The sequence below is a fragment of the Triticum aestivum genome, chromosome 7D (genome assembly GCF_018294505.1).
Source record: "Triticum aestivum cultivar Chinese Spring chromosome 7D, IWGSC CS RefSeq v2.1, whole genome shotgun sequence".
In the NCBI taxonomy this organism is placed as follows: Eukaryota; Viridiplantae; Streptophyta; class Magnoliopsida; order Poales; family Poaceae; genus Triticum; species Triticum aestivum.
In genome coordinates, this window is record NC_057814.1 from 76,993,779 (window position 1) to 77,021,428 (window position 27,650).

Below are 27,650 nucleotides of genomic sequence, written 5' to 3' on the forward strand. Positions count from 1 at the left end.
GAGTCGCCGGCATGCGAGTCGCGTCCGGGGCGAAAACAAATCTGCCGAAACCGCCGCGAACCAGTCAACAGGCCGGCGAACACGACGGGGAAGAAAACATGACGATCGTAGACGTACGTGTGGGCTACCAACTACGTCCTTAGTTTCCTTGGGGCCTGGGCCATGGGCTAGCTGAATACGTCCGAGGGGCCCCCTGGACATCGGGGGCCCGGGGCGGCCGCCCCTGCTGCCCCCCCTCAGGGCCGGCCCTGCTCATACGGGTAGGGTGTGCATGTGTACATTCATAGATGTGAGTGTATGCGCGTGTATATGAGCACTTGCATTTGTACTGTGTTCAACAAGAAGGAATGATTTAACCTCCCGCGAAAATGTCTGGTGTTGCACCCTCTCTCCGCTGAATAGTCAAGGGAAAAAACTGGGCGTTGTTTGTCTTGTGTGCATCCTCAGCGTTGGATGTTGAATGAGCGGCAGATGTTGGGGGCTACTCCTCGCAGCCTCGGCTCCCTTGCCGAACTGATCACCGAGACGGAGCCAATCAAACCCTAAGAAGCACGGCCATGGCGCCGCCGACGTTCCCACGCCTCCCTTGGCGAATGGATCACCGCAGCAGAGGCGATCTTGTAGCCGGCCAAGCCAACCAAACCGTAAGAAGCACGGTCATGGCGCCGGCCAGGCAGGAAGAGGTGTCGGGATCCAGGGAGGCCCAACCGGAAGCGGCGCCGTCATCGCAGCGGGGCCAGAGGAAAACCTCCCCGGAGCCGTCGCCCGCAGCATCGCAGCCAGGCAAGAGGGAATCCCCCGTGGAGCCGCCCGAGAGCGAGAGGCGGAAGAGGACCCACAAGAGCGACGACGAGAAGAAAGTCGCCACGAGCTAGGGCGAGCAGGCGGCTTCGGCTTCATCGATCGCATCGGATGCTCCTCCTCGTCGTCCTCTGCGGTCAGCTCTCCCCTGCGCCGGCCTCATTCCCCCGCCTGCCTCCGAGAATTTAGACATGACGAGGGCCCTGAGATCGTGGCTGCCATTGAAGCTTATGAGGAGTTGGAATCCAAGTACCTTGCGAAAATAAGTAAGTTTGGCAGACTTCCTTGTCCTCTTGTGTGTCAGTATGTGTGGTACACAACACCTCGCCGAGGCTGAATGCTCTAGGTATGTGCTAGTAGAACATTCGATATATTGATAGAGAATGCAGTAGAGAGTTGCAACAACTACTTTGGTGCTACGACAGAAGGTTTATCTTGTGGCCCTAACACTCCGCTTTCATTCCATCCGATTACTAGGATAGATATGCACCCCTATCAAAAACAATAGTCAATTATAAATGAAACATGTCTATTTTGCTTGAGATGATATGTATTTGAACACAATAGACTGATTCACCATTTTTTGCATGTTAACGTGCAGAGCGCCAACAGGAGCTTGTAACACTTGATCCGTCTATGCCTTATTCGTGTTTGGTAAATGTGGACTTGCAGCGTGTTCGTGAGTCTGCAACAAAAACAGTTCTCCAAGTAGCTAAAGTTATTCTTCGCTTTTCATCCTATGTCGGTATGTAACACATTGCCCTCATTTAGTGTCTTCAATCCCTACCCTTTGTCTTTCTCTAATCTATGATTCATTCTACAGACGGTAAACTGATGGCACAATCATCTGGCTTTCTAATTGATTGGGATGAGGGGACTAAAGAGGGCACTGTTCTGACATCTGCTCTCATAATCTGCTCAAAATATACAGTCCTAAGCCAGTGGTTAGGTACAGATGAGTATGCACCTAATGCTGAGGTGAGTTTACAAACAAATGAATTGTGGGCAATAAGTACTTGCATGTATGCTGAATGCGCATTTGTGTCAATATATGTCTTCTGTATCTGTTTTCAGGTTGTTGCTTATTTGTTGGATCAAGATGACACTACTGTACCTGCACACTTGCTTCAATATGACAAGCACGTGAATATTGCTTTGTTTAAGGTTGATATAGACTTGTGTGCTAAGATTCCTACCTTAAATAGTGAAGTGTTCTATGGTCAAGACATATTTGTGCTTGTGGTAGAGATGAAGATCTAAATCTGACTATGCATCATGGATGTGTTCAATTTATGGGCCCAACTACATATGAACGCCATCACTATTTGTTCACTGGTTGTGTGATTAAGCAGGTATAAACAGTCTTCATCGTGATTGTCTCATAAATTATTATTAACTTATTTTGCTTATTATGGTTATAACATTGGCAATTTAAATATTTTAGGCTAGCATTGGAGGACCGGTTATTGACTTTAATGGACAAGTTTTGGGGATGGCTAATTTTCCAGGGACAGCATTTATTCCTTGCTCTATTATATTGAAGTGCTTGGATATGTGGAAGAAATTTCAGTAGGTTTTTCTTTTGTTGCTATCAATGTTCAATTTTTGTCATGAGCAAATATCTTGTGGAAACACGATGTATCTTGGTGTACTTGTGTTGATTTATTTGTTCTTAGATTGCTAAGTCCAATTTCTGTTCAATATTTTAGGCACAAAGCTTTATTCATTAGAATTGCTTTTTTTAAGTTGTATGATATTGTTCATCATTTGTGGAATCTGATCAATGATAATTTTGAAAGGCGTATCCCCCGGTTGCATATTGGGATGAAGCTTTCAGCCATTAAATATCTAGATCCAATTCGTGCGGAGAAGATCTTCCGTAAGTGTAATGTTGATTCGGGTTTAATAGTTATTGAGGTATATGTTGTCGAGTATTCCTTGTTTTCTTGTAAAATGCTTACTTTTCATGCTATTGAGTAATGCATGACAAATTGAACTGTAGGTGTCACATGGGTCAGTTGCTGAGGAACTAGGAGTTAGACCTGGTGATATCATTTACTCCATGAACGGAGAGTGCATTGCTACGACAGTGGAGGTAATATTTTTTAACAGTAATAGCAGTAAATGTGTCATGTTGTTTTGTGAGTAAAGTGGATATAAAACTTACATCTCATGTTTATGATATTCTTAAAAATTCACATTTATTGTTCTTGTTGCTGCTAATCAACAGTTGGAGCACTTAATTATGAGAATATGCGAGAATTATCTTGAACAAGGAGGAGCCATTGGTTCCTGCATGGACATACCAGTAAGTTTATTTATACGATGTTTAACTGTAGTTTATTTTTATATCTGCTACAAACGGCCTTATGTTTATATGTTTATCCATGGTTACAAAGACATTTGTTAGTTGGTTGACCACAGAAGTGCAAAAATATGATCATAAGAAGATGTCTATCTACTATATAAGAGGTAGAAGTTTTCATGTAAATCAATTAAAATATTTAGATTATTCTAATTTTGTTCAGGTTAGTGTTTAGTTACTCTTTTATTGAAGTTAGGAGTATTATATAGGTAGCAGATGAAAAATATAGTTCAGAAGCCAGAGAAAGTAAGGCAAGCAGAATTGACTAACTCAAACGAGCCTACAACAGACTAGTCTAGAAGGAACACCTGAAAAAATTTGTAGAAAAGAGATTACTAGACACCAAAAGCACATCCTATTTTGCCACATATCTCTCATGTCTCATCTCGCTACCATCCTTTTTCCATCCTGCAGTTGTCCCAGCATGGACATATATTAGGAGCATGAAGAAGTACATCAGCAGAAACATGTTGACTAGCAGCATATCATCCCATTATTTATAGCACATACTGCAACATGCCTTATAATCATTGTAGGAGTTCTTGTTGGTTCATCCTATTCAATAGCTCTGATTTATGTTTTAGCAGCCACACATGTGCGGAAAATCATCTCACTAGGAGATTCAAATCAATCTTTCAAAGCTGTATCTATTTATTAATTTCCAAATTTCCCAACACACAACTGATAAGCCTAGTGCATGAATTGTTTTACTTTTGGGTATGAATTTCTCAAGCCATATAAGAAGAAGAAATTAGCTGATTGGGGAATAGCATCAGCTTGAATGAGCATATCAATCTCGCTCGAAACAACCTTAGTATAGCAGATTCAAATAACAAATCTTGGACAGTTCCAGGATGACCTCAGATGTAGTATTTTGGATCACACAACCATTCTTTTTATCATTTTTGTCCTTTTTTTTAACAGAACACTTTCTCTAACAACCACAATAATGTTCAAACTTTGATAGGTATTTCAGCTTTCCTAATGTGTCACTAGTAGAAAACGGGGCAAACGTCACAGGGCAGTTTTCACACTAGCCCCGGTTCAGTCACGAACCGGGACTAATGTGAGCATTGGACCCGGTTCGTGAGCCCAGGGGGCCGTCCGGGGCCTCGTGGGCATTGGTCCCGGTTCGTATGGACCCTTTGGTCCCGGTTGGTGGTACAAACCGGGACCAATGGGCCACGCTCCTGGCCCACCACCCTTTAGTCCCGGTTCACACCACAAACCGGGACTAAAGGGCGCGGCCAGTGTTTAGTCCCACCTCGCCAACCGAAGGGGGCTCACACCAGTTTATAAGCCCGTCCCTCTTTGCCTTTTAAAGTGAAAATGGATGCCCTTATACAGGGAATTTGACCTAAATTCATAGTAAATTTCATAGAAATTTATTATGAATTTAGGTTGAATTTTCTCTATAAGCGCATCTATTTTCATTTTTTATATTTATAAAATAAATAAACCTTAATAAAATAAATAAAACTAAATAAACCTTAATAAAATAAAATAAAATAAACTATAGTAACTACAATAAATAAACCTTAATAAATTAAGTAAAAATAGCAGCAGTAAAATAAATAAAAATAAAATGCGTCTGGAAGAGATTGTCCGTTTTGTACACGAAGTGCATCCAGTTTATGTCGTAACCCTCTCAACTTTCTTGCACATGCTATGTGGATGAAATGATGATATCATGCCAAACTTTCAACCTTTTCAGAGTTCATTTGAAATGCTTTTCAATTTTAGGGTCTTATAGCTCAAAATAATTAGTAAATGCATGAAAAATAACAAATGAAGTCAGAAAGGATTGACAAATGATGATGTGGCTTTGAATGGTGCATTTTGAACACACAAAAAGTTAGGAGTTCAAATAAGTTTTAAAAATGAAATCCCTTTGTAACAGACGAGTTTCCGGATGAAATCCTGATACTTTGAAAGAGATTGTCCGTTTTGTACACGAAGTGCATCCAGTTTTTGCCGTAACCCTCTCAACTTTCTTGCACATGCTATGTGGATGAAATGATGATATCATGCCAACTTTCAACCTTTTCACAGTTCATTTGAAATGCTTTTCAATTTTAGGGTCTTATAGCTCAAAATAATTAGTAAATGCATGAAAAATAACAAATGAAGTCAGAAAGGATTGAAAAATGATGATGTGGCTTTGAATGGTGCATTTTGAACACACAAAAAGTTAGGAGTTCAAATAAGTTTTAAAAAATGAAATCCCTTTGTAACAGACGAGTTTCCAGATGAAATCCTGATACTTTGAAAGAGATTGTCCGTTTTGTACACGAAGTGCATCCAGTTTTTGCCGTAACCCTCTCAACTTTCTTGCACATACTATGTGGATGAAATGATGATATCATGCCAACTTTCAACCTTTTCAGAGTTCATTTGAAATGCTTTTCAATTTTAGAGTCTTATAACTCAAAATAATTAGTAAATGCATGAAAAAAAATAACAAATGAAGTCAGAAAGGATTGACAAATGATGATGTGGCTTTGAATGGTGCATTTTGAACACACAAAAAGTCAGGAGTTCAAATAAGTTTTAAAAAATGAAATCCCTTTGTAACAGACGAGTTTCCGGATGAAATCCTGATACTTTGAAAGAGATTGTCCGTTTTGTATACGAAGTGCATCCAGTTTATGCCGTAACCCTCTCAACTTTCTTGCACATGCTATGTGGATGAAATGATGATATCATGCCAACTTTCAACCTTTTCAGAGTTCATTTGAAATGCTTTTCAATTTTAGGGTCTTATAGCTCAAAATAATTAGTAAATGCATGAAAAATAACAAATGAAGTCAGAAAGGATTGACAAATGATGATGTGGCTTTGAATGGTGCATTTTGAACACACAAAAAGTTAGGAGTTCAAATAAGTTTTAAAAAATGAAATCCCTTTGTAACAGACGAGTTTCCGGATGAAATCCTGATACTTTGAAAGAGATTGTCCGTTTTGTACACGAAGTGCATCCAGTTTTTGCCGTAACCCTCTCAACTTTCTTGCACATGCTATGTGGATGAAATGATGATATCATGCCAACTTTCAACCTTTTCAGAGTTCATTTGAAATGCTTTTCAATTTTAGGGTCTTATAGCTCAAAATAATTAGTAAATGCATGAAAAATAACAAATGAAGTCAGAAAGGATTGAAAAATGATGATGTGGCTTTGAATGGTACATTTTGAACACACAAAAAGTTAGGAGTTCAAATAAGTTTTAAAAAATGAAATCCCTTTGTAACAGACGAGTTTCCAGATGAAATCCTGATACTTTGAAAGAGATTGTCCGTTTTGTACACGAAGTGCATCCAGTTTTTGCCGTAACTCTCTCAACTTTCTTGCACATGCTATGTGGATGAAATGATGATATCATGCCAACTTTCAACCTTTTCAGAGTTCATTTGAAATGCTTTTCAATTTTAGAGTCTTATAACTCAAAATAATTAGTAAATGCATGAAAAAAATAACAAATAAAGTCAGAAAGGATTGACAAATGATGATGTGGCTTTGAATGGTGCATTTTGAACACACAAAAAGTCAGGAGTTCAAATAAGTTTTAAAAAATGAAATCCCTTTGTAACAGACGAGTTTCCGGATGAAATCCTGATACTTTGAAAGAGATTGTCCGTTTTGTATACGAAGTGCATCCAGTTTATGCCGTAACCCTCTCAACTTTCTTGCACATGCTATGTGGATGAAATGATGATATCATGCCAACTTTCAACCTTTTCAGAGTTCATTTGAAATGCTTTTCAATTTTAGGGTCTTATAGCTCAAAATAATTAGTAAATGCATGAAAAATAACAAATGAAGTCAGAAAGGATTGACAAATGATGATGTGGCTTTGAATGGTGCATTTTGAACACACAAAAAGTCAGGAGTTCAAATAAGTTTAAAAAAATGAAATCCCTTTGTAACAGACGAGTTTCCGGATGAAATCCTGATACTTTGAAAGAGATTGTTCGTTTTGTACACGAAGTGCATCCAGTTTTTGCCATATCCCTCTCAACTTTCTTGCACATGCTATGTGGATGAAATGATGATATCATGCCAACTTTCAACCTTTTCAGAGTTCATTTGAAATGCTTTTCAATTTTAGGGTCTTATAGCTCAAAATAATTAGTAAATGCATGAAAAATAACAAATGAAGTCAGAAAGGATTGACAAATGATGATGTGGCTTTGAATGGTGCATTTTGAACACACAAAAAGTCAGGAGTTCAAATAAGTTTTAAAAAATGAAATCCCTTTGTAACAGACGAGTTTCCGGATGAAATCCTGATACTTTGAAAGAGATTGTCCGTTTTGTAACATGCCATTGGTGGCACGAACCGGGACCAATTCCACCCTTTGGTCCCTGTTGGTGCCACGAACCGGTACTAATGAGGCTGTGGCCCCACGAGCACCTTTAGTACCTGTTCGTGGCACGAACCGGTACTAGAGTTTCTTACTAGCTAAGCAGTTTTTTAGTCCCACCTCGCTAGCTGAGAGGCACTAGGAGCGGTTTATAAGCCCTGAGTGCAGAGACGATGAAGAAGAGGCGCAATGCTCACGTCGCTTAGCTTCAAGCCTTGAGAAATAAGGTAGACTGCATCGAGCTATGTGCAGTGCAGTCTACACTATTCCGAAAGGCTTGAAGCAAATCAACGCGCATTGCGCCTCTTTTTTATTTTTAATCATTAAAAGCAAAAAGAATTTTCATAAAGAACTTTTTTGATAGAAACTTTAATAGCAGAAAGAATTATCATAAAGTAAAATAAATAAGTAATTAGAAACAAAATAAAATAAAATAAATAAGTTTTTGTTGTAAGTAGAAATAAAACAAAATAAATATAGCAAAAAAGAAAATAAAAAAACTAAATACAGCAAAAAGAATTTTCATAAAGAACTAATGGCACTAATAGAAAGTTTATATGTTTTCTAAAACTAATGGCACTAACAGACAGTTTATAATTTTGCTGACCTAAAAGCAAAAAGAATTAAAAAATAAAGCAAAAAACAAAAGAAAATAAATAATGCAAAAAATTTAAAAAACTGCCACCTATTGGGCCACCACGGCCTGAATACGACTAGAAACCCAACCTGGGCCAGGATTCAGGCCCGCAGAAGGCCCAATAGGCCCACAGACAGCACAATGTGACATTAGGCCCGTAAGCCTGCATTTGAGAGGAGCTCGAGAGGGCAGCCGCAGTGGGGCTTATAAACCACTCCGAGCCCCTCTCAACTAGCGAGGTGGGACTAAACTTTTGGCCGCGGGCAGCGCAAGGCCTTTGGTCCCGGTTGGTGGCACCAACCGGGACCAATGCCCCCCTTTAGTCCCGGTTGGTGCCACCAACCGGGACCAAAGGCCTCTGCTTCCCGCCCTTTGCGCTGGTGAAAAGAGGCCTTTAGTCCCGGTTGGTGGCACCAACCGGGACCAAAGGGTGGGTATTGGTTCCGGTTGGAGCCACCAACCGGGACCAAAGCCTTTGCTATATAAGTAGCACTTTGGAAATTTGCGGTGTTCCATCGCCAGTGCCCCCCGCCCGACGACGCCGCGAGCTCGATCTACGCCGCCAGGCTGCCCCGTCGTCGTCGCCGTCGCCCGTGCCCCCGAGCCCACGCCATCGCCCGTCGTCGTCGTCCTCCGCCCCCCGCCGCCGTCGCCGTCGGCATCCGCCGCGCGCCCCCGAGCCGTCGCCCCGTACGTCACCGTCGCCGCCCTCCGCCCCCGGCCCGCCGCGGTCGCCGTCGCCCTCCGCCACCCACGCCGTCGCCCTCCGCCACCCTGTGAGCGCCGCCCCGATCCCCTCCTCCTCCTCCCTGTAATATGGATGTGTAGTTAGATTTGTGTAATTAGATTTGTATGTGTAGTATTAATTTGGATGTAATTAGATTTGTATGTGTAGTATTAATTTGGATGTGTAGTTAGATTTAGTTGTTGTAATTAGATTTGTATGTGTAGTATTAATTTGGATGTGTAGTTAGATTTGTAATTTAGTTGTATTAATTTGGATGTGTAGTTAATTAGATAATTTAGTTGTTGTAATTTAGATGTATTAATTTAGATGTGTAGTTTAGATTTTTTTGGTGATACTATTATTGAATATGCAAATGTTTGTATGTTCATATGCAAAGAATATATCAATTTTTTCATAGAATTTTTATGATTTTTTCTGTTGTAATTTTGTTCATAGAATTTTTATGATTTTTTTGTTCATAGAAATTGTGTATGATCAAAGTCATTTATGTATGTTCATATTTAGAAGAAAAAGAAGGAGAGAAAAAAGGAAAATAAGAAGGAGAAGAAGAAGAGAAGAAGAGAAGAAGAGGAGAGGAAGTAGAGGAGAAATAAATAAGAAGATGAAAAAGAAGAAAAAAAAGAGTAGAAGAAGAAGAAATAGAGGAGAAGAAGAAGAAATAGAATAATTATTCTATTTCTTCTTCTTCTTCTCCTCTTTTTTTCTTTTTTTTCTTCGATCTCCTCCTCTATTCCTTTCTTCTTCTCCTCTTTTTTTGCGTCTTCTTCCTCTTCTTATTTTTTATCGGGTATGTCGTTGTCGATATATGTACCCCCCTCCCCGATAACTTTTAGTAAGTACTACCTAGAAAGTGTTTAATAGAATTAGTTAGAAAAATAATAGAACTAGTTAAACTAGCTAGTTTATTTTTAGTAAGTACTACTTTATTCTATTTATAGTAAGGAAATTAATAGAACTAGTTTGTTTTTTTAGTTAAAGCAATTATTCCCGCATCGACGTCGACGATGCCTATCCCGCATCCTCGTCGTCGACTCGGCGGAGGAGGCCGGCTTGATCAGAGGGGCCATGTCCGGGACTGGGCTCCGCCGGGCTGGTTTTGGGAGGTGCTACCTTCCGGTGGGCGTAGGTTGGTGAGGAACCAGCCCGTCGTTGACCCGATCCTTGTTTGGTGGCGCTCGCGTGGGCCAGTGACGGTGCCGAGGCTTCCGGACACCGCGGAGGAGGTACGTCACCGTGTCAGCGAGGAGGACCAGCACGTCCGTCGCTACATGGTTGCGTTGGAGGGCAGGTTCGACAGTACCTGGCAGGTTCTTCAGGGATCTCACTGGAGCTATGATCCTGTGATGGTTCCGTCCCTTTGGGTGTCCACCGCCCGCGCCGATGTCCGTCGGGCGCTACTGTTCTAGCTGTACTAGCGATGCTATATGTATGATAGTATTCGAGGTGTATTAGTGATAATATTCGGCGATGTACGGACGCATGGAGATGATGTAGTTTTGCTTATAATTGAATGCATCCTAATTTGGATACTACTTTATTTTGTGATTTGATTTTGCTTATTGAATGCTCAAAGTGGAAAACTACTCCGATCCTACTTTGAATGCTAAAATTGGAGAGCACTATGATTAGTTGATAGCTTATAGGGTTTTTGTTTTCGCAGAAATCTAGGAGCCCCCCCGGCCCCTCCATCATCCCCGCCGTCGTCCCCGTCACCGCCCCCTCCGACATCGAGGTGAGACCAGCCAAATCCTCTTTTAGAAAGATAATTAAACGATATTTCGGGTTGACTGTAAGTCTGTCGAGTCTCCACCATATATGAGAGGACGAAGAATCCCGACTGTGTTGTCGTGGGGGTAGCTTCTCCTTCGTTCCCGTGTGCTAGACAATTTGGTGTAATGCACTCGAGAACGAAAGGAGGAGCTACCATCACCGACGGTCGCAAATGTCAGAGAGGAATCAGTGAGGGAGAGTTCCACCATATATATATGAGAGGACGAAGAATCCCGACTGTTGTCGTGGGGGTCGCTTCTCCTTTGTTCCCGTGTGCTAGCTAGACATTTTGGTGTAATGCACACGGGGACAAAGGGAGGAGCGACCATCACCAACGGTCGAATGTATACACCACGTGAGCTGAGAGTTTTCAAGAAAAGACTCGACAAACCGATAGTCAACCCGTGATGAATAATAATGATCTAACTTAGGTTTTTTAGTACATATATTTAATTGTAGATGTTTAATATTTGAATTATATATGAACATAGGAAATGTCGTACTCGGACGACGAAAGTCTCCCGGGGGAGTGCGACTGGTGCCACGACGACCGAGGTCAGTGCGACAGGCCTCACCTGGACGAAGATCGGCGCTTCAGTATTAAGCTGGAGGAGACGTTCGATGTTGAAACGGTACGCAACGACGACAAGTGTTATTTTTTCGTAATTAAGCACGACTTCAACTATTTCAACGTGTACTTTTCATCTTTTACAATTCGGCTAGCTTATCCCATGCCATGCAAGACGCTACGTCTTGGAGAGGATGGGTTTTGAAGACCATGAAAGTATGGAAACAAAGAAAATTCACCTAAGGACCCATCATGATATAGATTTTGAAGTAAAGCTGTATAATTCTGAGAGCGTAACCCATTTTGGTTGCAAAAATTGGGAAGCATTTTGCAAGATGTATGGTTTTGATGAGGGTATGCTTGTCACCATGGATCTTGGTGATCCTGACATCGAGCAAGACAATATGGACATTTGGGTCCTTGTTGATACGCCTCCAATTCTACCGCTATGTGAGTTTCTCAAACATAGTTATTAGCTAATTTATATTGTTCATTTCAAAATAGTTGACAGCTTATTTTCATTGACAGCTTATTTTGATTGTTCAAACAATGTGCGGAACATGGTAGACAGAACCTACTACACCGATGGCTCTGAGTTAACTTATAAGGAGAAAACTCATCTGGTCGGATTTTGTACTGATATTGAGAATTACAATATCTACAATCAAACTCCTCATCATTATGGTCCTCCATACGTGCCACTAGTGCACGTGGTGAACTACGGTAACTACTATGGAGATACCCTGGTAAGATTTCTTACTATTACGACATCCGTGCATATTTTGCATAGTTCTAAAACTAGTGCATTATCATTGCTAACTATGAAGTTATTACTATGTTTTTCAACAGATAATCCCAGAGGATTGTGTGCCTCATTTGATGTATCAGAATGGTAGGCTTGATGTTTTGAATATACAACCAGGTCATCCTACGAATCTCAACTGTCCATACCGGATTTCTAAAAGAAGTGGAGACATGCAAATCAAAGAATGGAAAAAATGTATGGACAGTCGCAAGGAGCTTCTTGGAAGCAAAAGGAAGCGAGGCGCAAGAATTGGAGACAGGATGATCTCCATTCTCCATAATGGAGAGTCAGGGTCTATATTGTTTTATGCTATTTTACCTTAAAGAGGGTATTTCGGTCCTACCTAATACTGATGATCATGTGCTAAGAACAATTAAGTAGGGTTGGTTCGATGACTGTGAGGATGATGATCGTATGACTTGTTAGTAATAACGAGTAGAAGTTGTATGATGATGATTAGTAGGACTTGTTATTATATATGATGATGCATGATGCGTGCATGAAGAGTTATTATATATCAGCGGGTGAAATGAACATGGATTGGATTGAAGTGAAGGCAACATGCATGTGGTGCGTGTCGAAAGTAGTACAATCCAAACTTGATCAAGTCCGGATTAGTATTACTTTCGACATGCACCACATGTTGCCTTCACTTCAATCTAAGCCATGTTTAGGCATAGCAGTACGTAGCGTTGGTAAACCAAGCACGGAGATATAAGAGAGGACACTTCTCTCTAATATCTACCTAATAACAATCTAAATTAACCCCCAAAACCCCCAAACCCTCCCCCCTTTCAAAAAAAACAAAAACCTCAGCTCCTGCCAGGTGCTGACGCGTGGATGCCTATTGGTCCCGGTTGGTGGCACCAACCGGGACCAAAGGCCCTCCTGCCTGGGCTCCCCGCACCGGCCACGTGGACGGCCTTTAGTCCCGGTTCGTGTAAGAACCGGGACTAAAGGGCTAGGGCATTAGTAACGACCCTTTAGTCCCGGTTCCTGAACCGGGACTAAAGGCCCTTATGAACTGGGGTAAAAACCCCTTTTCCTACTAGTGTGCGTAAAAGAACTATCATCATATTTCATGATCTATAGAAATTTCATTGTATATTTGCATTTGTAATTTATCCCCAAGACCATGTGGTAACAGCACGAACAACGGACACACACCTTGTTGAGCTCGTGAAAATACTTATAAGAAATTAAACTGTCACCACTCGTATCTATCACTATATAGTGCGCCAATAGCTTCAAATATTAGTCGCTGGATATGTTCCATCCAACGGTCGAGAGATGGCAAATCCGAGCATTATTATCCGTTGGATAAAGTTTTCAACTCATAGGATTCAGCCACGTAGCCTTCTAACTGAACCCCCAACCCTATCATTCTCATGAGTACTAGAAGCATCTTTCCACATGCCTATCTGATTGTCTAATAAAAAGAGACTAGAATAATCGGGATTCTAGAGAGGTAAGAACCAAGTTGGATCTTGCGCAATATGATTCCATGACAGGAAATACATATTAGAATGTATTTTTCCATCCTTTGTTCCTTTGATATATTTAAATGACGTGCAAAGCACGTACAATTTACTAGTAGTTTTTAAATCTTTCTTCTCTTATTGGAGTTTCTTTTTCCCTTTTTACCACTATCTATATCATTTGAATTGTTTCAATTTACAGGTTGGTATATTGCACATGCGGAAAGGTCATAAAGGTCCAAGCCGCACTTTAAGCCTGAGATTAAATGTATCGGATGACGTAGAGGTGTTCACAAGTGGTATGCGTCCTTGCAACTAGTATGAAGCTTCTAGTAAATTGCATATGGATTTGGGGCTCGGGACTGATGCGGTTATATGTTTGATTTATGTTCTTTTGTTTGCATGTGTGTTTCCCTCCATTCATTTCTATGAGGTACATGTCTTAACGATGAAATTCTGATGCCCAGATATAGATTTCTGACTTGTCTCTGCAAGAGAGTGTGCCTAATTGCTTGATGAAGGTATTTTAACTTTTTCCCATTTAAGATACTCTACTAAATATTAATGTATGAAATAAAGATTGATCATATATCTGTTTTTTTACTGCAGAAAGAGAAGAAAAGTAATAACACTAATCAACGAATTGGAGTCTCTACTTGTAGGCATGACACTAGTGTAACTGTCAGGCTGAACGGTTGCACGTACTAAGAAGACACTAGTGGTTTCAGTGCTGTTGGTCAAATTTAAATTATGGGACACGTACTAATGTTGGATGAACTGATGTTCTGACATAAATAGATAAAATTGTATTATTATTGACGGTTGCAATAGTTTTTTCTATTCCGGGATGTGCTTCTTAAATCTGGGATTTTGGCCAGTTTTATGTGTTTGCCAAGTGCATTTTAACAGGAACTATGCAAACAAAACCTTTGGCGACTTCCTTTTCTTTGTAATCGGCAAACATTTCTTTCTCGACTTTTTTCTTGCACTTGGAAAATAAATCTTTGCTGAGTTCCTTTTTTTTGCACTCTGTAAACATTTCTTTTACCTCATTAATTTTCTTATCCTTTCTCTTTGCGGAGTGTCTTTTTATTGCACTCGGCGTTTTTTCTCTGTTTTCTTCTCCTTCATCTTTTTCTTCTTATTTTGTACGTTATTTGTTTCCTCCTTTTATCCACCATTCTTTTCTACATTATTTATTTCAAAAATTCTTATTTTTTCTTCCCCCTCTCTATTTTCTTTCATAGGCAATAAGTGAATTTTCTAGGCATTGGACATTTAATTCCAAAAAATGCAAACGAACACCGAAAAACATGAAACTTTGCATGGTGTCCTAATATGATCCCTAGAGGATTGAGAAGGTTTGGGAAAAGTTGTAAAGTACATTGCTTAGAAACCGTACCATCTAAAGCATGGTTTCTAGAGGAAATGGGTCTAATTTGAAGGCAACATGACCGCTACCTCCATTCATTGTCGTTGAAATTGTTTCTATAGTAAAGATACACCATTAAATGATCCATGTCAAATTTTGGCATCTTTCGGAGTCCGCTTGCAACATTTAAAACATTAAGGGCATTTAAAACAAATATAATTCAAATTTGAACTGCAAGTGCATGAAAAAGTTGGCAAATTGGGTTGAAAAATCAAATTTGTGTTCTTGAGTCTATGTTTAGGCTTTATACAAGAAAAAGAAAGGAATTCCAAACATGAGGGTGCCAAGACTTGACCCTGAACATGGATTTTTTTTGGTTTTTAAATTCCAAAAAATGCAACCAAACTTCGAAAAGCATGAAAGTTGGCATGGTGTCCTAATACAATCGCTGGAGGGCGTGATAAAAATTTAGAAGGTTTCACAAAAGTTATGATATACACTGCTTAGAAATCACACCATCAACGAGGAAGAAACATAGTCAATGAGGAATTTGAGTAGGGCTGCCAGCCAAGTGTGGCGGTTCCACATTGATTTTTCACATGTCATCTTATTCCTTAATGTTCTTCACATCCACTTATTTTGTTCATCTCTTGTGTCTCTGTCATGCAGATATGGGTGTTTTGCCAAGTACATATATGAGAGTTACTCACTCATACGGACTCTAGGAAGCTTTTGGTTACTGGGTGCAACCGATGAAAGACGGTAGCACAGGCTATCTACAATCGGTTTGGATGACGGTCCACTAATAGGATAGATGTTTAGTCGTCTTCCTGTTCATTGCCGGTTGTTGCTTTGTTTATTTATTTTACTTTTTGTGCTCCTTCTGCGAGCTGTACTGCACTGTGAACTTGGTTTGCTAGACTTTTAATAAAATGGCCACATGCATCGTTCTGATACAGAGGCCGGGGGTCTTTCCTCCTTTTCAAAAAAAAAAATTAATATATGAGAGAGTTTGTAATGAAAGTCTGCTGAGTGAAGATGGTGCAGTAGCGTGTGTGTGTGCGTGCGCGCGCGCGCAAACACGGTTGAAAGTTGTTGGGTGGGTAGTACCACTAGAATTCAGCACTCGAATTTATGTCTTGGTGCATGTGCATGTAAGCGTGGTCATTGTGCAGAACTAAAATTCGGATCAACATATGCACGAGCGTAAGGGATGGATGTGCTCTCTTCGGTGCAAGGTGGATCCCAAATTGATCATATGTGATGATAGGTAGCGCGTGGACACTGAAGTATATCAAGAGCTAGCCGACGTTTGCACACAATTAATGAACACCATAAAAAAAATTAAACTTGGGATCGCAAGACAAACTGTTGTTTCCCCACATTGATACCACATCGCATTTTAGACCATTGCATCTGCGGTTGTAATGTAACTTTCCCTAACTCAAGCACGAGCCACTCCACCACAACAAAGCATATAGGATCATCTTTCTCTCTCTCAAAAAAGCATGTTGTTTTAGGATATTCGATTATTCTATTCAGATATTGTTCGAAAGCCCGGATCAGGATCCGATGGAAGACCCTGACATTGTTCAGTACGTTCCTAGCGAATGTCAATTGAATAATATTTTTGTTTATACACACAAGGAGTACGAGTTCGCGATGCCCAGATCAAGACCAGGATTTCACGAGAAGGCAGGCCAAAACAGGTCACTAGTACGCCGGAGCATGGCAGAACCCGAACAATCTCGTGTGTGCTCGACAAGTCCAGATCATGCGTCAGATCAGATGGATCACTTGAATGAGTTTAGCAATCCACTGACACCGACGAGGTGGCTACATCACCACTACGCGGCCTCTATCGTGTGTACGTCGAGTTCCGTCCGGACCACGCTCGGGTGCTACAAAGGGTTGAACGTTCTACACCCTCTACCAGTGGGTAAGGGACCTCCAGCTGAAGAGGAACTCGCTAGAAGGGCTGGCTGAGCGGAGTGGAGCAACCATGCAGATGCATCGCACGGTGTTTTTCTTCCCAGCCCGAATACATTTCCTCCAGCATATTTAGATATCGACATGTGCTCACGTGTTGGCTCCCATATTCAACGCGGCCGTGCCCATCAAAGCAGATAAGGTGGATCGGTACTGTATCAACCCCATCTTGTATGTGAGCACTTCGAGCAGGATTTTACCGAATGCCCGGATTCATGTGGTCAACATTGTAGTCAAGGAGGGATTCCCACTAGTAGAAAAAGGACCTTTCATGAGACATAATAGTCCCGGTTCGATTTTGGCCCGGTACTAATGGTACCATTAGTCCCGGTTCGAACCAATATGCATTAATGCCGGTTCGTGTTGAACCTTTAGCACCGGTTCGGTACTAAAGGGGTGGTGGCAGGCTGGCGGCAGGCCGGGGCCCCACGAGCCCCTTTAGTCCCGGTTCGTGGCACGAACCGGTAGTAAAGGGCTAACCTTTACTACCGGTTCGTGCCACGAACCGGGACTAAAGGGGTCTGACCTATAGTCCCGGTTGGAGACACAAACCGGGACTATAGGACAATTTTCAAGGAAAATTAAAAAAATTAAATTTGGACATGTTTTGCAAAAAAGTGTTATGAAAAAGTAAAATGGCTATAACTTTTGCATACGATGTCGGAAAAAAGTATAATATATCAAAATGTTCAGCACGAAAATCTGCATCCGATTTTGACAGCCATAGGCCTGTTTGCAAAATTTTAGAATCCTCAAATTCTAAAAAGAAAAAAAAGATATGCTCTCAAATTTTATTTTTTTGAATTTTGGTCAAACTGTGGTCAAACTACTTATTCAAGAAATATTAGTGTTACTAAATAATTATTCAAGAATATTAGTGTTACTAAATAATTATTTCAGTTTTTTAAATTTTGGTCAAATCTGATCAAACTATGGTCAAACTGTGGTCAAACTTATTCAAGAAATATTAGTGTTACTAAATAATTACTGTTTTTTAGAATAATAGTTTCAAACTCAAAACGTGTGACCTAATGCTCAAGCTAAACTCCTGAGAGTTAATAGGATCACTAGTAAAAAAATGGCCTTTAGTCCCGGTTCATAAGGGCCTTTAGTCCCGGCTCTGGAACCGGGACTAAAGGGTCGTTACTAAAGCCTCCCCCTTTAGTCCCGGTTCTTACACGAACCGGGACTAAAGGCCCTCCACGTGGCCGCTGCCTGGAGGTCCACCTTTAATTAGTCCCGGTTGGTAACACCAATCGGTACTAAAGGAAATTTTATGATTTTTTTTATTTTTTTTATTTTTTTTTAGTTTTCAAATTTCTGAATTTTTTTAACCTCTAATCTCTAATCACCCCTCATCACTGCTCAATTTAACCTCTAATCTCTAATCACCCCTCATCATTCCAAATCATCTAACTTCCCGGACGGTCACCCATCCTCTCACTACTCCAGCCTGAGCACGCTTAACTTCCGGGTTCCATTCTCCCTCGTTTCCAAGTCTGCACTTGTTGTTTTCCTGACAATAGTAAGATGGCAATCCTATTAACCCTCAGAAATTTAGCTTGAGCATGAAGTCACACATTTCACTGTTTGAGTTTGAAACTATTGTTCTAAAAAACAATAATTATTTAGTAACACTAATATTTCTTGAATAAGTAGTTTGACCATAGTTTGACCACAGTTGGACCACAGTTTGACCAGATTTGACCAAAATTCAAAAAAACTGAAATAATTATTTAGTAACACTAATATTTCTTGAATAATTAGTTTGACCATTGTTTGACCACAGTTTGACCAGATTTGACCAAAATTCAAAAAAACTGAAATAATTATTTAGTAACACTAATATTCTTGAATAATTATTTAGTAACTCTAATACTTCTTGAATAAGTAGTTTGACCATAGTTTGACCAGATTTAACAAAAATTCAAAAAAACTGAAATTTGAGCATAACTTTTTTTCCTTTTAGAACTTGAGGATTCTAAAAATTTGCAAACAGGCCGTAGGCCGTCAAAATCGGATGCGGATTTTCGTGCTGAACATTTTGATATATTATATGTTTTTTTCTGACATCGTATGCAAAAGTTATAGCCGTTTTACATTTGCCCTACACTTTTTGTAAAACATGTCCAAATTTAAGTTTTTAAATTTTCCTAACTAGTACATGTAGTAACATAACTACATCTGGAAGGATTTTAATTTTTGAAGTTTTTATCATTTTCTTTTGCTTTTTACAAAACTGAAAAGGCGATCCACAAGGGGGGTAGAGTTTGAAAATGGGACCTTTAGTACCGGTTCGTGCCATGAACCGGTACTAATGCCTCAAACCCCATTAGTACCGGTTGGTGGCTCGAACCGGGACTAAAGGTCTAACCTTTAGTACCGGTTGGTGCCACGAACCGGTACTAATGGGCATCACACCCTTTAGTCCCGGTTCGTGGCACCAACCGGGACTAAAGGTCCCATTTGAACCGGGACTAATGCATGTACGGTGCCCTAGCCGCTCGAACCGGGACTAATGCTCACATTAGTCCCGGTTCGTAATGCAACCGGGATTAATGCTCTTTTCTGGCCGAACCAAAGCCCTGTTTTCTACTAGTGGATTGACAGCTTACATTTGTTAGGAAAACAACAAGTGCAGACTTGGAAAGTAGGGGGAATAGAATTCCGAAGTTAAGCGTGCTCAGACTGAGGGAGTGAGAGGATGGGTGACCGGCGGTGACCGGCCGGAAAGTTAGACGATTTGGAATGAGTGATCCACACTTGAGCAGTTAAGAGGGTGATTAGAGACTAAATCATCAAATAATTCAAAAAAATAAAAATCGAAAAAAATCATTTTTTCCAAAGTTTTCACTAAAGGTCTCCCATACCACGGCGCGAGCTCACGCCACGTGGTGGGCCTTCAGTGGCGGTTCGTGCCGAACCGGTATTAAGGGGGAGGGGGGGGGGGCTTTAGTCTCCACTCTTTAGTGCCGGTTGCAAAACCGGCACTAAAGGCCCTTACGAACCGGTAATAAAGCTCTGTTTTCTACTAGTGCCCAATGGGGTTGCCATCCAAGTGTGGCGTCTCACAATGTTTAGCACACATTCTCTCATTCCCGACCCCTCTAATTCCGTAATGCTCATCGCACACTCTTATTTTGTTATCATCTTGTGTCGCCACCATGCTTAGCTTTTTCCTATCATTCCCATCCATGCCTATTCAAACGATAGCAGCGGGGATGGGTGTTTCGTCGAGCACATATATGGAGAAGTTTGATGCCAAACACAGGTCTTCCCGAGTGAAGATGGCACAGTAGCGTATACGTAGCGGATGGTTGTTGGATGAGTAATGACACTACAATTCTGCATTCGATTCATGCCCTGATGCACATGTGCATCTGTGCCTGTGATCATTGCACGGAACTAAAAGTTGGATCTCGAATTGATTGTATGTGATGATAGGTAGTACGTGGATCGTGGACAAGAAAGTATATCAAGAGCTAGCCAACATGTGCACACAATGTTAATGAATATCATATGACGAAGATCTAAACTTGGGCTATACTACAATGAATATTGTAAGCCAAACCATTGTTTCCAAACAATGATATCACATATATACGACGGTCGGTATATACGATGGACATAATATGACTCTTCAAAATGAGACTTGCAGATGTATCTAGATTATTTAATTTTTCCTAGCTTGCTTTATTCTACTCTATATAAATACCAGTAGGTAAGCTATTCTAGAGGGGGGAAAAGGTGTCATGGTCATCACGTACGACCGTACATACACAATAGAAGCCTAATATAGTTTGGCTAGTGGGCATTTGAGAAACAAATGTTGAATCGTTTCCTAAAAAAGCAGCACCCCAAGGAAAAATAGTAAAGTACACATGTATTGTTCACAACAATAATTTGGCTAGTGGGCATTTGAGAAACAAATGTTGAATCATTTACTTGTTATCACAAAAGCAACATCGTTTACTCTCCTCCCACCTACGTTTTGTCAAATTGTCCTTAGTCAGAATCACTCCCTTATGCATAAACCACATAAAATTTTTGATTTTAAAATGCACCTCTGTTTTTATATATCGATAGATCTGAGGATTGGTTCATTATTAATCAAGTTCACATACATAGATTTGACTAAGAACACGCCTTAAACTGAGAGTTCCCATCGGAATACATCTAGCTCATTAAACATGTTGACCTGGATCAACCTACGCATCAAATGCAACCATCTATCCCATCGTTCCTCTAAGCTGCACCCTCAAGACGGGTGCATAGGGTGTGCACGTGCTTCTACGTCGGCAATTTGACTACCAAAACATACATTATATGTGATGAGAAGTGTATGTTTAGATGCTTCATCCATATACGAATCCAGCGATATGCCCTTGATGATATATCACATATTTCGTTGGTCAAATCGATGACCTAGAAAGACGCGCACGCTCTATGCATCTATCATGAGGGAGTACCAAAGATCATGTCAAAATCTAAAACATTCGATGAAAATGTGTAAGAACCTAGCCGCGCAGATGAGTGGGTCACTCGACTAGTTATTTCTATTTACTGAAGAGATAATTCACTGTGAGAATCACGGCGCTAATCAGTCATGTTTACGTTTATTTTAGATAATGTTTAATTCCTTTTCAAGAGTAGCATTTTTGCTAACCAGCAGAAAGATACAGGCAACTAAAAAACCAAGATTGGATGCAAGACTTTGCCCATACACGTGATTGGTCTATTAAACTCCAATGGCTAGCATGCCAACTTGGTCTAGCTTCTACTGCTACTACTTCTGGCGATGTAGCTAGTATTGCTATTGACATGGTATTGACGCTCTGGTACCCTTGCCGATGAAAGGCTCAACGAGTCGACGTAGTTGATCGATACAAGCATTGTAGTCGAGGATTACTTTGAGTAGGGCGGCCAGCCATGTGTGGCATTCCACAATATTTTTCTCAAGCCATCTCGTTCCCAGTGCCTCTTGTTCCGTAATGCTCTTCACACACTCTTTTTTTGTTCCATCTCTTGTGTCTCTGTCGTGCTAGCTTTTTCCACCATTTCCCATCTATAGCCTATTGAAATGATATCCACAAAGATGGGTGTTTCACCGAGTACATATATGGAGAGAGTTTCATGCATTTCATGCGTAATGCAAATCTGCCGAGTGAAGATAGTTGAGGAGTGTATATGTATGCACACAGACGATGGAAGGTTGTTGGGTGAGTAGTTGCACTACAATTCAGCATTCGATTTATGTCCTTGTGCATGTGCATGTCCGCACGGTCATTGCTCATAGCTAAGCCAGATCATGGCTTCGAGTGGGAGTTGCTAGAGACCGCACATGCACGGGCGTGCGGGATGGCACAGGTTTTGACCACAAATTGATTGTTGGTAATGATCGGTAGCGCATGGACACTGGCTAGGGTTTGCTAGCGGAGAGGGTTGCACATTTCTTTTCTTTTTTTTTCAGAGTAGGGTTGCGTGTTTTCTTTTCCTTGTTTTTTTTAGCTGAGGGTTGCGCATATATGACCTTTCTTAGTGTGGAGTTAGTCTCCTGGCCCCTCAAAAAAATTATTTGCAACATTGATCCTTTTGATGATACATGCCACTTACGTTAGCGTTTCTGAGGGAATGTGGCACCGTATGTATTGCCGTTTTTGAGTTGCGCCATCTTTGTTGGTGCTTCAAGCAATGGAGTAGACAAACAACACTTTAGTTAATATATTAAAGAGTGAATTCCACATTTTATTCCCTAGATATGCATTTGTGACACTGATTACCCTACCGAGTGGAAATTCATCTAAATAACCCTTTTAGAAGCTTTGGACCCTTGTTTCCTGATGCATGTTCATTAGGCAAGGTGTGGGGTGACGCCCGGGGTCCAAAATTATAAAGACGGCGAGGAGGAATAGAACAGATGGACAAGAGAAGTCTGAAAATGATCGTTAATGATGCTTTCCAGTTTCCAATATCCTACGCATCTGGTGGGCTCGTGTATCCTATGCATCCGTCCGTCGTCAACCCTCTGATTCAATTTCGACGCGCAACATCAACAGTGTGACTAATTGCACTTACACGCCCGTTTAGGAACCTAAGTCTTCACATCTGTGCAATAACACCCAGTTCGAGTGTTTCTTCATCCTGTAGATCGAAGAGATCACGGCAGCGGGCTGGGTGCCGGCGGCGACCGCACAAGACAAAACGCAGCGGCCGATAGCCAGCAGCCATCCACACAACGCCGCCGACCACTAGACGACCATAGAACGTGGCGGCCCAGCGGCCGGTGGCCACCAGCCATCCACACGAATACACAAACGCGGCGGCCGGCGGCCAACAACACCGGAAGGACTCGTGACATGCAAGCAAACTCACTTTCTACCTGGAGCTAATCAGACGTCAGACCCATTACATGTGCTTTGCGATCCAGCTATTGTGAAGGGATTTGAACATGTGAGATGCAATTTAGCATCTCGGAATTGGAGATGAAGGCCGCCGGTGTCTATTAATCGAAGGGGGTTTATTGCAAAGATGTTGTTAGAATAAATCCGAGGCGCACCGTCGATCTACCAAGGATCAAACAATCACATAAGCACGACACCGAGATTTGTTAACGAGGTTCACCGATATGGCTACATTCCCGGAGCCTGACTATGGGCGCTCCACCCCATGGCACCGCTACAATACCGCACCCGGTCGCCCTGAACACCGGCACATGCCGCCGGCTTTCCTTGCGTTCCGGTGCTATTATGTTGGCATAGGTTACATCGTGTGTCTACACCGGATATATATGAAAGACCTGGGATACAAGTGTCCTATTAGGACACAACTCCTGCCCTGTCTACACACAGTCCAAAATAAAGTCCAACTGTAGCCTATCATGTACAATAATATTCGACACAATTCTAACAAACTCCACCTTGACGACTATTCTTCACCACCTTGAATTCATCCATGCGTCGAACCTCCTTGTACATTGGACTTGAGATACGCCATGAACACCGCTGCTACTCCCAGATTCCACGTGACTCCACCTGTAACTGTAGTCCCTCCTTTTCTTGACCACAATCAACTCTGGAGCAAAATTAAGTTCCTCTTTACTCTACTTTGTGCTCCCAACTTTCGGAGTATCTGTTCAACGTCATGACACACCGATCATTGACCTGCGTGAAAGTGAACAACTCACATATTGGACGCCACATATAAGAGTTACCTGAACTCAACGTCACCGCTCTTTTTGTATTGCCTGTCTGAAACTTGAAGGAATTTCACCATTGCCCTGTGTCACCCTGAGTCAAATTCGCAGTTGTCTCACCCTTCTTCCCGGATAGTCTCTAACATGTCCCGTAGCTATAGCACTCCGCCTCCTTCTGTGTTTGTCATCCGTACTTTGCCATGTGCACTGAACACCACAGAATATGCAGCCACGTACTCTCTTAGCTTTTGACAATTTCAGACTCTTCGCCACTTTCTCAGATTCTCCATGGTCAACTCCTGTCCATCATCCGGCACCAATAGACCCAGTCACCAACTTGAATCCAGTACTCGTCAACACTGCTTCAGCACCCCCTGCACAATTTGTCTGACCACCAGTGTATTGGCTTGTCGTTGTGTCCCGTGCTTACCGCACGCCTCGCCGCTATCACGCGCCGAGCCTCTGCTGTCCTGGCCGAGTCTCTCAAGGTCGCGAACCCACATCACTCAACCCCCACTGCAGAGAACCATCGATAATCACCGACCGATGCCGAGTATCACATCTCCATCAGACCACTGGTACCCAGTCCAAAACCACGTGTCTCTCGCTATCCCGCTGAAATAGGCTTCGACTCTCCGTTAACTTATGTCGTAGCCCCTCCATCAGCTTAGAGTGAAGTCACCCATCAGACTCCAACTCCACCTTCAACATGACTCCATGGTGGTTGTACATGCCACCCCCGCGCCCTGTTGACTTCAAGCTCTCATGTGTACACTGCCTTGAATCAACCCCGCGTCATAGTCCGTCGAAGCCGCACAAGCCCTCAGACCTGCACCACGTATTTCCACGCCCCAAAAGTCGGCCACCATCAGCATCACGCTCCTACGTCGTCGTCGCTGAAATCAGCGATGTCTTCTGCTATGACCAACATCCACGCCGGTCCATCAGACAACCAGTCCGACCCAGCCGAAATTATTCGACTGCACTCATGCTCCACCATGCGTCGTGTCCGCCCCGCACATCTCCGTGCATTGCTTGACGCCCTGTGTTTGTATGATCCTGCCACGGCGCGCTCCAGACTCCTCAGCCTTATACGTACGCCGCCATCCTCGCCACGCGCACCACATACCCTCATGCTACCATCCCTGTACACAGCCCGTGTATGAAGAAATAAAGACAAACTCTACCATAAGCCTTCCCTGTGCACTTAGCCGTGGAGATCACAAAAAATTAATTTCCAAACTCCATCACGTGCCCTTGTAGTTGTAGGTTGTATGACAAGTAGCTTTTTCTATCTCTTCCCGCCGATGGATGCTTCAATCTGTTGCGTAGCTCCCTTTTGTTTTACAAACAAATCTCTCCTCTAATCAGCACATCAGCAGCAAACAACAAGCAAATCAGGCATATGTCTCCCCGCTCATCAGCTTCACCGCGACTGACGCCACGTACCAGCTCCTGGAAGTTTGCACGCTAGCTTCTTGCCTCCAGCCGCCTTGCCCATGACTTGGGCCTTGGCCTGCTAGGCCAGCTGCCACCCGGGCCTCTGCGCCTCGGCCCACCAGCACCGCGCTGCCTTGGATTGGCTTTCGCGTGGCTGGGGTCTCGGGCGAAATCGATTCGAGTCGCCGCCGCTTGTTCTACTGCATCCCGCCGAGACGCGCCGGATCGATCTAGTACCGACCCGATCTGCAAGACTGCCGATATACGCGCCTGACGCCATCGCCTGCTTCCGATCACCATCTCGAGCAGATATATTTGTCACACCGTCGAATTGTTGTCCGATCAACTCGATCAAACGAATTCTTCCGCTCCTTCCTCAAGATCAACAGAACCGCAACCTCCTTGTAACGTTGCTCATGATACCACTTGTTAGAATAAATACAAGGTGCACCGTCGATCTACCAAGGACCAAACAATCACACAAGCACGACACCGAGATTTGTTAACGAGGTTCACGGCTACATCCTTGAGTCTGACTATGGTCGCTCCTCCCCATGACACCGCTACAATATCGCACCCGGTCGTCCTGGACACCGACACATGCCGCCGGCTTCCCTTGCGTTCCGGTGCTATTATGTTGGCATAGGTTACATCGTGTGTCTACGCCGAATATTCATAGGTTCCAACTCCTATTATGGTGCTATTATGTTGGCATAGGTTCCAACTATAGCCTACCTTGTATAATAATATTTGACACAATTCTACAGATGCAGTGTCTTAGGTGCATAGGCGGGCCCTGTATCTGCAAATTAGTCACGCTTTTGATATTGGCCATGGGATTTGAATCAGAAGGATCACGGATGCAAGAAGCCCCCTGGATGCGTAGGATATGTTGCCTTTATAGGTCGTGGATTTGACATCTCAGTCTCTCACTTTTCATCACAAATCACGATCTTCAGCAAATTGGATTTGGTTCTCTTGGGAAAGTCGAGCAAGTTCTAAATTATGTCTCCATAGAAATAGATTTCTCAGTAATTTTATTGTTGTGCGAATCAAAAGGAATGGTACTGATCATATTCCTTTCTACAACACGTGGAGAATCGGGACCTGTTTACGGAGGTGTGTACACGATTGGAGGCTACGGCGAGGGATACTTTTACCCAACATGCGTGGCAGCATGATCTAAGGATTGGTCACCCTCCACATTAGCCGTTATACGGACTCTACATATTTCGTTGTAATTTGCCATCTTTTTATTTTGTGTGAGAGGATCTTATTTGGCTGTGTGCATCTTAATTATGCAGAGGCCGAGTGTAATGCTTAAATCTTTTAAGTAATAAAGCGTTCCTTTAAAAAAAATGTTGTTCATGTATTTGTTCACACGTGCCTTGTCACGAATATGTTATAACTTCTAATTTTTCTTGGAAACTGAGTCCTACATTGGACGCTGAGGTATGTGATAAAATAAGAAGTCCATAAAGAATATTTCCACTGTCCAAAAAATCCATGTTATTCACGAACCCAATCTACGTTGGAGGTATTTTTATTGTAGCAGGGACAATGTATGAGTTCCAATAATCATTTTTGCTTTTTTTTTTGTTCCATCTGATTTAATTTTGTTGGACCATCTTTAAGGAAAAGACAAATAAAGAAGGTAAAGAAGAAACCAGAAAAGAAACAATGCAAAACAATGATTTAAGAATAAAAGATACAAATATCCAAAAAGTAAAGAAAAAACACTAAAAGGGAAGTCAAACCAACTTCTTTCATACTTTTTTTTTAAAAGGATGACCCTCGACCTCTGCATCGAAATGATGCATGCGGCAAAAGGAGCTGGCTGAATGGGCGAAGCGGGACTTTGGTTCGGTCCAAAGGAAGACAGCGGATATCAGGAAAAGATTAAGCAGAATTTGGTGCATCACCCCTTCGGCTGCTCTTGAGAGGGAAGCAGCAAAGTTATCTAAGGATCTGGACGAGCTTCTCCTAAGGGAGGAAATCATGTGGAGACAGAGATCTAGAGTGACATACCTGCGCGAGGGGGATAGGAATACGAGGTGGTTTCACCGGAAAGCTACTTGGCGCCAGAAGAAGAACTCTATTCAAAAACTAAGGGACGCAAATGG

The 27,650-nt window shown here is 42.0% G+C and overlaps 1 pseudogene; it reads left to right on the forward strand.

Annotated features, from left to right (window-relative positions):
- The first annotated feature begins 11 nt into the window (after positions 1–11).
- LOC123170837 (uncharacterized) lies at positions 12–14,015 on the forward strand (annotated as a pseudogene).
- The last annotated feature ends 13,635 nt before the right edge of the window (positions 14,016–27,650 follow it).